A 13,951-nucleotide genomic window follows, 5' to 3' on the forward strand; every position below is an offset into this window, starting at 1 on the left:
CCCATCAAGGTCCTACTGAGAGCTCACCTCCTCCAGGAGGCCTTCCCAGACTGAGCCCACTCCTTCCTCTCCCCCTCCTCCCCCTCTCCATCCCCCCGCCTTACCTCCTTCCCTTCCCCACAACACCTGTTTATATGTATATATGTTTGTACGTATTTATTACTCTATTTATTTATTTTACTTGTACATATCTGTTCTATTTATTTTATTTTGTTAATATGTTTTGCTTTGTTCTCTGTCTCCCCCTTCTAGACTGTGAGCCCACTGTTGGGTAGGGACCGTCTCTATATGTTGCCAACTTGTCCTTCCCAAGCGCTTAGTACAGTGCTCTACACACAGTAAGCGCTCAATAAATACAATTGATTGTTTGATTGAAAGGAAGTCTCTGGGTTGGGGGTGAAAACCAGCAGTCTGCCTTCGCTGCAGGGAACGGGCAGTAAAAATGGTTCAGGCTCTTAATGTTTAGGACACAGCACAACCGTGTGAGCTGGATTTCCACTTAACCGAAGATGGATTCGGGTACGGGTTATGGCAACGCGCCGAACGGGTTTGCCACCCGATTGGATTTTGGTCACAATTGTGGAAGGGAGCTGAATGTCTTTGTGGATTGGGCCCACACTGTTACAGAGGTGGCTAATAGGTCAGAATGTTGAGTTTGTCCTGACCTCCCAACCAGCGCTTCGGACGGTCTACCATGGAGAATCGTTGCCACCAACTGCACAACATGGGAGTAGCTATGAAGCTGGATCTCTCAGCACGAGATGCCTCTGTGGAACCAAACTCGGCGAACGATAGGTGATCTTCTCTACGGACGGTTGAACCGGTCGCGTCCATGGATGGGATACCCCATTTGGGACGGTTTGAGGTGGCTTCCTGCTGTGACTGTCAAGTTAAGCCGCCCCGCCAGCCACTGCATTGAACGATGGGATGGACCCCTGAACTGTTATGCGAGATTATACAAGTGCTTTAATGATGAGGTAGCCCAGATGCGCAAAGTGGTCCTGCAGAACCGTATGGCTCTGTACCTTCTTACAGCTGCGCAGGGCGGGGCGTGTGTGTTTTTCCACATGGAATGTTGTGTATATATTCCTGATGCCCATGATAACGTGTCCCTTGCTTTAACTGCTTTAAGGCAAGAGACGCAGGGAATCAATGTATTCTATGACCCTGTAGGTAATTAGTGGCAGTCGCTAACTTTCGGGTGGCATACTGCCATCCTTACGGTACTTGGCTTGGCGCTGGCAATCCTGGCATGTTGTTGTAGCCTTTATTGTTGCTGTGGTATCTGAATGCAATGTTCCAGTTTCCAGGACAAGGGATCTACGTGGAAGATAATCGTATAGATTGTGAGGTGACGATACTGGAGGGGTGGAGTGTATGTCCACGGAATACTGCGATACCCAGAATCTCTCGCTCTGTTGTGGTATCCAGGACTCCTCGCTTTGTTATGATACCTAGAATTCCTTGGTCTGCTTTCTGCTCATGCGCCGTATATTTCTAACTGCGCCACACTTATGTAGGCCTTAGCTAAGCCTTTGGCAAACGGCCACATTTGTCCGGTTCTGTGTAAAAGCCCTCCCCACACCTGCTGCGGTGCGGATACTCCACGGATGTCCCGTGGAAGGGAGCTATCCTTGCACCAGGACCTCGACCGGCCGCCGCGAGATTAAAGGTGATATGAACCCCATTGCTAAGGCTCCTCTCTCTTTCTTCGGTCTCGCCGATTCCAGAATGAATCTTCTTGGAACTAAGCTTCTGCGTTACACCACTTCACAACCAGCAGTCCTGGCTGCTTGGTGACCAAAGAAAGCCGTCTCAAAACACTGAAGAATCAGGAGGTGAAAGGCTCAATCTGGGGCATTTTTCAGGAGCTAAAGACTGCTGCAGTAAAATCACCACAGCTCTCCCCACTCCATCTATTTCCCAACCCGAATCGTTCCCCCCTCTCAGTCCAGGTTTAGGGGCAGAGGAGGTTGTCTTGACAGCTACTGAACATAGAGAAGACTTGATTTCCTTTACTTGACTTTTGGATCACCTATTCTCTCTACCAATTAATCAAACAATGACATTTATTGAGTGCTTACTATGTGCAGAGCACTGTTCTAAGCAGTTGGGCGAGTGTAATATAAGAGAACACGTTGTCTCGAAGTTGTTCTGTGACATCCTCTCCCTGTTGAAGATCACCTGATCCACGAACTACGTCGCCATCATTATGAGTGTTGCTATTAGTTCCTGTTTGGGTTTTCTGTGCTTGGTCTCCATCATGGCATATCATCATATGCCTCCATCTTCTCCACTGTACTGAGGATCCCTTTAGCCGATAGTCGGTCGAAAGCCTTCTCCACCTGCCAGCCTCAACTTCTGGTTGTCACCGTGTTTCGTACGACATCTGCCTTCGATCACTTCAAGCCACCATCAGAAACCTCCCCGACCCTGGACCTGCCGGTGTCCGTGTTCTGCACCGTGGTGCCCCCCGCACTCAACCCCTCATCTACATCCTGAGGAGCCGGGATGTGATGGCCGCCCTGGGGCGGATCCTGGGAAGGAATGGCTTCCGTTTTGGAGAGTAAGTCGTCATCTTCTGACTTGAATGATCCCAGTATCTGTCAGGGATCTGATGTTTGTACCCAAGCATGTTACCCAAATTTTCCCTAAGGAATCAATAAATCCATCAATAAATCATATTCATTGAGTGCTTACTGTGTGCAGAGCATTCTACTAAGCGCTTGGGAGAGGATAGTATAACAGAGGTGAAAGACACTTATTGTGAATCAACAATGCCTGAGTACTGTAGTAAGTAGTGTCTTGAAGAGAACAATGTAAGTCGTAGGCATGATCAATCACCAATGGTATTTATTATGACTATGTCCAATGCACTATTCTAAGCACACCAAGCAGAATACAAAGAGTTAGCAGACACAATCCCTGCCTTCAACTAGCTTACAATCTAATGGGAAAAGGCCACCAGAATAAACTATAGAAAAGAGGAAGAAAGATAAGGGGGTATTTTACTATGTAATAATAAAGGTATACACAGTATTTACCCTAATTCTGAGGGGGTTTGTGAATACTCAAGTTCATAAGTGGTACAAGATTCTGAACAGGCAGTTCATTCATTCATTCAATCGTATTTACTGAGTGCTTACTGTGTGCACAGCACTGTACTAGGCGCTTGGAAAATACAATTCAGCAATGAAGAGAGACAATCCCTGACCACAGTGGGCTCACAGTCTAGAAAGGGGGAGACAGACAACCAAACAAGTAAATAGGTATCAATAGAAATAAATAGAATTATAGATATATACACAAAAAACAAGTAAACAGGCATTAAGATAAAGAAATGGAATTATAGATAAGTACATATATACGTAAGTATATGTGTATATATAATATATATAATACGTATGCATTATGTATATGTATATGAACATATATAATGTGTATATATGTATACACATTATATATATATGAGCAAAGAGAGAGAGATGCGCGATGCGGAGGGGAAGGGGAGCTGAGGAAAAGGGAGCTTAGTCTGGGAGGAAAAGGGGGGACTCGTAATAACAATACTTGTGGTATTTGTTAAGCGCTTACTATTTGCTAAGCACTGCAATAAGCACTGGGATGGATACAAGATAATCAGATCTCCCATAGGGCTCACAGTAGAAGCGAGAACAGGAATCAGATCCCCATTTTTTCAGATGAGAGAACTGGTGCACAGATAAGTTAAGTGAATTGTCCACGATCACATGGCAGGCACATAGTAGAGCCCAGATACCACTGGGCTGTGAGCACTGAACTGTGAGAAAGATACCAGCAGTGGAAAATAGGAAGGCAAAGGAGAGTAAATAGGTTGGCTTGAGGGGAAGCAGTGCCTAATGGATAGAGCACGAGCATGGGAGTCAGAAAGACATCATCATCATCACCATCAATCGTATTTATTGAGCGCTTACTATGTGCAGAGCATTGTACTAAGCGCTTGGGAAGTACAAATTGGCAACATATAGAGACAGTTCCTACCCAACAGTGGGCTCACAGTCTAAAAGTTCTAACATGAATAAAGTTCATGAGAATAAATAAATAAACAAATAAATAAGTAAATCTATTTATAAATAAATAAATAAATGAGTGAATGAGAATAAAGTTCTCATTAGGCATGAGTTCTAATCCTGACTCTGCCACTTGTCTTCTGTGAGACCTTGGGGAAGTCACTTCATTTCTCTGTGCCTCAGTTACCACATCTGCAAAATGAGGATTAAGACTATGAGGCCCATGTGGGATGGGGACTTTGTATAAACCAAATTCCTTGTATCCACCCCAGCACTTAATGCAGTGCCTGGTACATAATAAGTGCTTATGAAATGCTACAATTATTATCATTATTATTACAAGGGACTAAATAGTGTGAACTGGGGTGTAGTTGTAGAATAGAGGCACAGAAAAGTGAAGTGAATTACCCAAGGGCACACAGCAAAGTGGAGGAGAAGAAATTAATAATAATAGAAATGGCATTTGTTAAGCACTTACTATGTGCAAAACACTGTTGTAAGCGCTGGGGAGGATATAAGGTGATCAGATTGTCCCACGTGGGGCTCACAGTCTTCATCCCCATTTTACAGATGAGGTAACCGACGCACAGAGAATTTGAGTGACTTGCCAAAGTCACAAAGCTGACAATTTGCAGAGCTGGGATTTGAACCCATGACCTCTGACTCCCAAGCTCGTTCTCTTTCCATTGAGCCTTGCTGATTCTCTGTATCATGATGGCATTTGCTAAGTGCTTACTCTGTGCCAAGCACTGTTCTAAGCACTGAGGTAAATACAAGTTAATAGGTTGTTCCACGTGGGGCTTACAGTCTTAATCACCATTTTAATGAGGTAACTGAGGCCTAGAGAAATTAAGGGACTTGCTCAAAGTTACCCAGCTGATGAGTGGCAGAGTCAGGATTAGAGCCCAAGTCCTCTGACTACCAGGCCCATGTTCTACCTGCAAGGCCATGTTCCTTCTCTGACTTTGAGAGCTCACTCCCATCTCATTGAACTGCTGTATTGGACTCTCCCAAGCATTTAGTACAGAGCTCTTCACATAAGAAGCATATAAAGAGGGAGGGAAGACTTCAATTTAGAGACACTGATGTTGTGGGAGAAGGAATAGGAATGTCAATAAATTCTGTTTATTGAGAACCTATACAGGACACGTGATCACTGCCCCCAAGGAGGTTCCATTCTATCGGAAGCACCAAGGTTAGAACTGCGTAGAAGGAGGGTGCTATTGGGAAGAACACAGGCCTGGGAGTCAGAGGATCTGGGTTCTAATACCACCTCTACCACTTGTCGGATGTATAGCCATGGGGAAGTGACAATTTCTCTAAGCCCCAATTTTCTCAATAGTAAAATGAGGATTCGATTCCTGTTTTTCCTCCTACTTTGTCTGTGAATTCCCTGTGAGACACGGATTGTGTTCTACCAGATGATCCTTAATCTCCCCCAGCACTTAATACTTTGCTTGGAACATTGTAATCACTTAAATATCAAGAGTATTATTTTTGGATGAGGAGGTAGAAACTAAAATGAATAGGGGATAGGAGATTATCAGAGAACATAAGAATATGAACATGACCTTTGTGACCATTTAGTGCAGAGAGAATTAGCCTGGTAGACAGACGGACCTGGATTCTCCAGTGGTTACCAATCAACCTACGCATCAGGCAAACACTCCTCACCCTCGGCTTCATCACCTCGCCCCCTCCTACCTCACCTCCCTTCTCTCCTTCTACAGCCCAGCCCACACCCTCCGCTCCTCTTCCGCTAATCTCCTCACCGTGCCTCGTTCTCGCCTGTCCAGTCATCGATCCACGACCCACATCATCCCCCTGGCCTGGAATGTCCTCCCTCCCCGCATCCACCAAGCTAGCTCTCTTCCTACCTTCAAGGCCCTACTGAGAGCTCACCTCCTTCAGAAGGCCTTCCCAGACTGAGCCCCCCTCCTTCCTCTCCCCCTCCCCCCTTTCCATCTCCCCCGCCTTTCCTCCTTCCCTTCCCCACAGCACCTGTATAGATGTATATATGTTTGTACGTATTTATTACTCTATTTATTTTTTTATTTTACTTGTACATATCTATTCGATTTATTTTATTTTGTTAATATGTTTTGTTTTGTTTTCTGTCTCCCCCTTCTAGACTGTGAGCCCACTGTTGGGTAGGGACCGTCTCTATATGTTGCCAATTTGTACTTCCCAAGCGCTTAGTACAGTGCTCTGCACACAGTAAGCTCTCAATAAATATGATTAATTGATTGATTGATTCTAACCCTGTATCCGCCCCTTGTCCCCTGTATGACCTGGGGCCAGTAACTTACCTTCTATGTGCCTCTGTTGCCACATCTTTAAATTGGGGATTATGACTGAAAGCACAATATGAGAAATGGACTGTGTCCAACCTGATTACCTTTTATCCACCTCAGTGTTTAGTACAGTACCTGTATATAGTAAGCACATAAAGATACCATAAAACGAACAACCCCCCCCACACACATCACGTATACATCAAATTGATTCCATTTACTCATATTTCTGCATTCAAACGTGTACACTCACAAACACAAGAATATCTCATCATTCATCTAATCCTTTGCTAATGCATCGCTCAGCCTACGTCCTCTCCTCCCCTCATGACAAGTTGTGTCTTTTCACAAGCAAAAAAACCTCACAATCGGCTTGAAGACTCTCTACCCTGTGACTGCACTTTTCCTCCTTTCCATCGTTCTTTCATTCAATCGTATTTTTGAGCGCTTATTTTGTGCAGAGCAAGGTACTAAGCGCTTGACTCAACTCGTCTTCTCAACTCTCAAAGCAACTCTCTAGTTACTCACGATCGACTCTCCCATTTCCATCCTAGTCTGGAGCTCCCTTCCTTAGCCATTCAACAACAGAGAGATCAAAGGTCTTCTCGAATTCTGAGCACTGCTAAAATCACCCCCTCCTCCAACCAGCTTCACCGATTCATTTCCCAGCCCTCTAAACCCACTTCACCTAACTCAAGCGCGAATCAACTCATTGATATCCTCATTTAATGCAAAAGGCATGGGCCCAGGAGTTCTCTTTCTGACTGTGAGCTCCTTGAGGGCAGCATACACATCTACCAGCTTTGTTATACTATAGTCTCCCAAGCATAGCTTAGTGGGAGTCAGCGGACTTTGGTTCAAATCCTGGCTCTGTCCCTTTGCTGCTGTGGGACCTTGGGCAAGTCGCTTCACTTCTCTGGGCCTCAGTTTCCTCATCTGTAAAATGGCACGCAATAATTGCATAGCCATCTTTCTATTTTTTTTCCTCTTAGAAGGGGCAGGGAATGTGTCTCTTATGGCGTTATAAAGTGGATAGAGCACAGGCATGGGAGTCAGAAGTCAGAAGGACCTGGGTTCTAATTTCGACTCCACCTCATGTCTGCTGTGTGACCATGGGCAAGTCATTTAACTTCTCTGAGCCTCAGTTACCTCATCTGTAAAATAGGGGTTAGGACTGTGAGCCCCATGTGGAAAAAGGACTGTATCCAAGCTGCTTAACTTGCAACTACCCCAGATCTTAGGACGTGCTTGGGACATAGTAAGAGCTTAACAAGTACTACTATTATTATTATTACTCTCCAAGTGCTTAGTACTACTGCCGAGGGCCTCTCTGAGAAAACATGTGGGTGGTTGTCGTCTGGGGAGGGGGAGAGCAGTATTCATCCATCCTCGACCAGAGCCTGAGCAGGGCCTGTGGGTGACGCTGGCTCGAAGGACCCAGAGGAGCCGGGTGATATTGGGTGAGGACGGTTAGGGTCTCACAGTTCCCTATCCTGCATTTTACAAAGGAGGAAACTGAGGCCCAGGGAGGCTAAATGACTTGCTCACAGCCAGCCGGTAGACCAGTGGCAGACCCGAGGCTCAGACCCAGGTCTCCTGGCAGCTAGTCCCACCCACTTCCCAAAGGACCACACCACTCCCCAACAGGTCAGGACAGTAGCTGCCCTGGGGCCTTTCCATCCATAACGCTTGCTTCCTTGTGGGCGGGGGGGGGGTGCCTCAGAGAGGTGGAGGTGGAGGTCAGGTGGACGGTTTTCTGCCTGCCTCCAATGGACTTTGCCATGGCGCTGCCCGATAGGCAGGCTTGCAGAACATCTCGTGGGGCGTGGGGGGGGGGGCCCTGCATTCTCGGACAATGGGCCTCAACTGCCTCCTAACCTCCCCTCTCCACTCCCTTTACCACCAGGCAGGGCTCCTGTCTGTCCTGGCGCTGGTTAATGAGGGCAGCGAGAGCGGGAAAGAGGAGGGGCCGCGGGAGAACGGACATGTCGAGGAGGAGGAGGGGAGCAGGGAGCCGGGCGAAGAGCAGGAGGTCATCGACATCCAGGGCACAGGCCTCACCATCAAGATCTTCGTGCCAGGGACCGAGGCTTTTTCTCTACAGGTATGGAGAGGCGACTGGAGGAGGTGGGCGGCTGGCCTGTGGCGGAGAGGAGAGCCAATGTGGAGTCAGGGGCGATGACGCAGGCCGAGGGGGCGTCCCTGGGTTGATCCCAAGCCATCGCACCATTGCTAAGGAGAGCCCTTCGGCCGAGTCAACCCAGCCTGCCCGGGCCTGAGGAGTGTCTTCCAGTGGGGATGACCGGGCTTAGCCCCTGAGGGTGATGGTGGCCCGGGAGCAAGGTCTAGCTAGACCCCCACTGCCCCAGGCCAACCAGCCCCTCCCCTCATAGACAAGGGCAAGCTGCTCATGTTCCTCCTCCTTCTGTCCCCAGGGAGGAGAGACCTTGGGGTCAGAGGCTCTGGGACCGGATAGGAGCGTGCAGGGGGGGCACCCAGGCCGGACCCTGATTGCTGGCCCTGTTGGCTTCGGGTCTCTTCGCAGGAGATGGAGGAGGAGATCCACCAGGTGCTCATGGACCGCGAAGACACCTGCCACCGCACCTCCTTCTCCTTGCAGCTGGACTACAACATCCTAGACAATTTCGCTGAGCTCAAGACCATCGAGGGGCTGCAGGAGGGGGCCTCGCTCCGAGTGGTGGATGACAAGCCCTCTTTCTCATCCCACACTGTCCGGGGCCAGGTCAGAGTGTGGGCGGCCTGGCTTCCCGCCGCGGGGGTGGGAGTAGGGCATTTGACCTCGGTCATCCTGGGGCCTCGCGGGTCTGCATCTTTGGCCATTGGGGGGAGAATCTGGGATTGCTTCCTTTTCGTCGTGTCCCCAGCCTCCCCCCTCCCTGACCATCAGCCCCCATCCGGCTCTTCCCATCCCCGAGAGCCTTACACGGTCCTCGAGGCCCTGATCCACATGTGCTACATACGGGGCCTGCTGAAGAGCCTGGATCCGTCCGACGCCTTCAAAAGCCTGGACCGCAACTCGCTGTCCTTCCTGAGCGTCTTCACCGACGGCGACCTTGGCTGTACGGGCCGGGGGGGCAGCGGCGGGGCCCTCTGGGAATGGGAGATGGAGGGCTTCCCCTGCCTACTTTGGCCCCGGGTGGGGGGTGGCAGGTCTCTGATGGCGGCCTCCAACCCCACAGTCAGCGGCGAGCGGAAGGAGAAGTTCGGGGAGCTAGAGCAGATCAACTACACGATCCCTAGAAAATCCTTCCCGATAGCAAGAAGCGGTCGTTGTGCACCCTGAAGCCGCAGAACAGCTACTGGAAGGTGGGGCAGCCGCGGGGACCAGATTCGGCGCCGGTGGGGCAACGACAACGACCCCCGGTGGGAGGGAATTAAGGGGAAGGGCAACAGCCTCGGCTGACCTCCCCTGATGTCCATGCCCCTCGCCTTCCCAGCCTTGCAATGCCTCAAGGAACTCACCATAAGCGGCTGGAACCCAACCCCCGGCAACCGCAAGGTGCACAGAGACCTGGTCTACCTGTACGTGGTCGTGGCCGAGGACCGCGATTTCAGCATCACCGCCTCCACCCGCGGCTTCTACCTAAACCAGTGAGTGGGGGTCTCTGACGGACTCTGGGCTCATGGCATGGGGGCAGGCGGGGTGGGAGCGGAGGTGAATGCACCATGTCCCCCTGCAGGTCCAAGGTGTACAGCTTCAAACTCAAGCCTGCCAGCCCCCGCTTCCTCAGCCACTCCTTGGTGGAGCTCCTCAACCAGATCAGCCCGGCCTTCAAAGAAAATCTTTGCTGCCTTGCCGAAGAAAAGATACGGAGGCGGGCCTCCCCCATCCTGCCCCTGGGTGCGGGACGCAAACGGCCATGGCCTCGCAGCAGCCCCCGCTTGAAGCGTTTGCTCTCCAAGTGTTCGGGCGCGGCCCAGTGTCTAGGCTCTGGGGAGGGGGAAGGGCTTAGCATCGGGACTCCATCCGTTCTCTCCGCACCGGGAGGGGAGGCGGTGGGAGCTGAGGCCCCCGAACAACTGGAGAAACTGAGCCCCAAGAACTGGGCTGGACTGGGGGATGCTCGGTGAAGGGCCGGGGTGGTGGAGTGTCCTCGTGCCCTGGGGTTGATTGCTGTGCCCCCTCCCCCACAAATTCTGACTGCAGGGAATAGCGCCACCCCTTCGAAAAGATCGCCATCCCATTCCAGGTGTATATAGCTGGACGGCGCCCCAGGCCGAGTATGCATGGACTGCGTGAGGGCTGAGGACACCTACACGGTGTCTGGCTGGGCTACGAGGAGCACATCCCTGGACAGGTGCCTGCCTGCCTACCCTCCTCGCCCCCTCCCCCTTGGGGTCAGCACCCAGGCATTCCCAAGGCCCGTCCACCCTCCCTGGCCTGTCACTGCGGCTCCAGGTTGAAGGGGGCAGTGCCCGGGCCCAACCCTGACTAACAAGCTGTGGGGGTTTGGGTTGCGCAGTGTCTGCCCTCCTCATCTCCCTGGCGTGGAGCTCTGGCAGAGTCGTGGCATCGCCCCTCTGAAAACACAGAAAGGCCAAGGTGGGGTGCAGGCCGCACCCGGCAGAGTGATGGCCCCCTGACCCTCGCCATCCCACCTCCCCTCCCCCACCCACCAGACGCGGGATTGGAATGATGAGCTGCAGACAACGTGAGAGCTGCCCCGGAAGAACCTGCCTGAGCAGCTGCTGAGGCAAGGAGCCATCTTCACTTTACGGGGTGGTTAGGGGCTGGTTTTGTGTTGGTGGGGGATTGGGGGTGAGCAGCTGGCGCCAGTCTCCCCTCACACAACCTCTAGGCACCTAAGCCCACAGATTGACCAACAGCATCCGCCCCGAGGACTCCCTCCCTGAGCGGAGCCCCTGTCCCCTCCAGGTACACAGTGACCTCACGGCGTCAGCCACCCAGGGGGCCATGGCGGTGATCGAAGAGAACGTGATGGCCATCAACCCCAGCGAGGAGACCAAGGTGCAGATATTCATCTAGAACAACATATTCTTCAGCCTGGACTTCGATGGACGCGAGCACAACAAGGACTTCGGGGGCGACACGGCCGCCTATGCTGCCCCCAGCCAAAACCGAACGGCATGCGCACCTACAACGCTATGGTCATGGAGGGCCTGTACACTCTGGGCACCGTGGTGGTGGACTACTTAGGCTACTTAGTGCACACAATAAGCGCTCAATAAATATGATTCACGATTAATTGATTGATAGTAAATTATACTGTGTCAACCTAGCCCAGTAGGCAGGAAAATTCTTGAGGGCAGGGATTACAGCCTTTCTCACCGTCTTCTCCCAACATTTGGGAAGAACTCGTACATAGAGGAATTGCTGAGAGTGCCAGTTGCGGTCCAAAGCCGGTCACACTCTCTCAGCCTTGCCTGTTATTTAGCCTCTGCAAGGGATTCCTGGGGTCCACTGAAAACCAAATTGATTATCCACAATGCTGAAACTGTGCTGGAGCACCGTAGCCCGACGGGTGGTTAACATGGTAGCGAGGTTTGAGGAAGAAGGAGGAGAGGCGTGTGATGGTTGGGGATTACTGAAATAGAAAACCCTTCCCATCCCTGCCCCGCTGGGGGCCGCCGCCCTGGTTCCAACCCGAACATAGGCCCCAGACTGGCTCCATCTCTTCCATCCTCATCCTCGTGCCCCACACCTCTCCATCCCACTCACCTCTGGTCACTCTTACCGGGGCAGCATGTGGCTGGTCGCTGACCTTTGCAGGGCCGGTCTGATCTCCTCTATCCCCTCATACTCCTGGGTTCAGTTAGCCAGGAAGGAACTGAGAGGAGACCTTGATCCCTCTTGGCTCCCCCTCAGACCCTGAGAAGTTCTCCAGACGGCCCCCATCCCTGCAGATAAACCAGGAGCTGCTACGAGGGGGATCCGTGGAGGATAACTCGGTGCCCTGCCGAGGGTCCTCAGGGTCAGAACAAACCAAGCACCCTATGGTCACCTGGTTTCTAAGGCTCCTGGGAGACAAGGGCACGCCCCTGCAACATCAGTGATGGTGATGGCCTTCGGGGTTCCCGTGGAAACAGCGGTAGCTGCATTCCAGCATCCTAACTGTTCCTGTTTTCAACGACAGTCTTTAGGCTGTGAATGGTTTCACCTTTGCCTAATTCACAACCTACAACACTCAGTCTGTTAGTCAAGCAGCCAACTGTAACTTTTACTTTTGGCCTTTGTAAAGCACTTACTATATATCAGGCACTATACTAAGTGCTGGAGTAGTTACAAGCTAACCAGATTGGACATGTCCTCCGTGGGGCTCACACCTCAATCCCCCATTTTACAGATGAGGGAACCGTGTCACAGAGAAGTTAAGCGACCCTGTCCAAGGTCACAAAGCATACAGGTGGTGGAACCGGGATAATATCCCATGTCCTTTTGAACCTCTGGTCCCTGATCTACCCACAAGGCAATGCTGCTTCTTCTGACTTGTCCTGATTACAAATCCATTGAAGCAGTGTTCATACTGACTATATAAACTGTACTCTTAAATCAAGCATTCACACACTTTTTCATCTTTCCCTTCTCTCCTTCCTCCTCAACATAATTTATTTTGTGTCTAGCTCCCCAATTAAATCATAATCTCCTAGAGAGCCGTAAAAATGCAATTTTATCTCTTTTCAACTCTCCTGAGAGCTTACTACACGGCTGTGCTCCCAGGATGTGGTCAATAAATACCATTAATAATAATAATACTAATAATTATGGTCTTTGTTAATCGCTTACTATGTGTCAAGCACTGTGCTACGTGCTTGAGTAGATACGAGGTAATCAGGTTGGACACAGTCCCTGTCCCACATGCGGCTCACAGTCTCAATCCCTATTTTACAGATGAGGTAACTGAAGCACAGAGAAGTGAAGTGACTTGCTCCAAGTCATATGGCAGACAAGTAGCAGAACGGAGATTAGAACCTGCGACCTCTGAGTCCCAAGGCTGTGCTCGGGATGGAAGGATGGATGAATTGATGGATAACAAATGGTTGGAAGGAAGGATGGAAGGAAGGAACGAAAGACTGATTGAAGTGAGAGGACAAATTTGACAAGACAGATGAAGCTTCAGTCATCCTTTCTTCCCTTCTCCCATACCACCTCCCATTTTTCAACTTTCATTCCCACCCTCAGAGTCATGCTACATAGCATATCATTATATTTTCGTGGACATTACTAAAATAATGATAGCATTATTGTATTTATTAAGAGGTTGTGTGCCTAAATTGTTCCACTTGCTGGAGTAGAAACTAAAGAATCAGTTCAGACACAATTCCTGTCACACAGGGGCTCATAGTGTAAGAGCAAGAGAGATCCTAGGGTTACGTCACTGCTACTAGGTCAGAAAACAAGCCGGTAGCAGACCAGGCATCAGAACTCAAGTCTCAATCAATCAATCAATCATATTTATTGAGCACTCACTCTGGGCCCAGCACTCTACTAAGCACCTGGAAAAGTTCAATGTAATTGAACGTTGGTAGACACGTTCCCTGCCCACAAGGAGTGTACAGTCTAGAGCGATTCCCAAAGATTTAGGCCATGATAAAATTGAAAACAAATTATGGTATTTGTTAAATACTTGC

At 50.2% G+C, this 13,951-nt stretch overlaps 1 pseudogene; it reads left to right on the forward strand.

Moving 5' to 3' along the window:
- The first annotated feature begins 986 nt into the window (after positions 1-986).
- On the forward strand, positions 987-12,376 carry LOC119925360 (annotated as a pseudogene).
- Positions 12,377-13,951: the final 1,575 nt, after the last annotated feature.

Source organism: Tachyglossus aculeatus, chromosome 3 (genome assembly GCF_015852505.1).
Source record: "Tachyglossus aculeatus isolate mTacAcu1 chromosome 3, mTacAcu1.pri, whole genome shotgun sequence".
Lineage (NCBI taxonomy): Eukaryota > Metazoa > Chordata > Mammalia > Monotremata > Tachyglossidae > Tachyglossus > Tachyglossus aculeatus.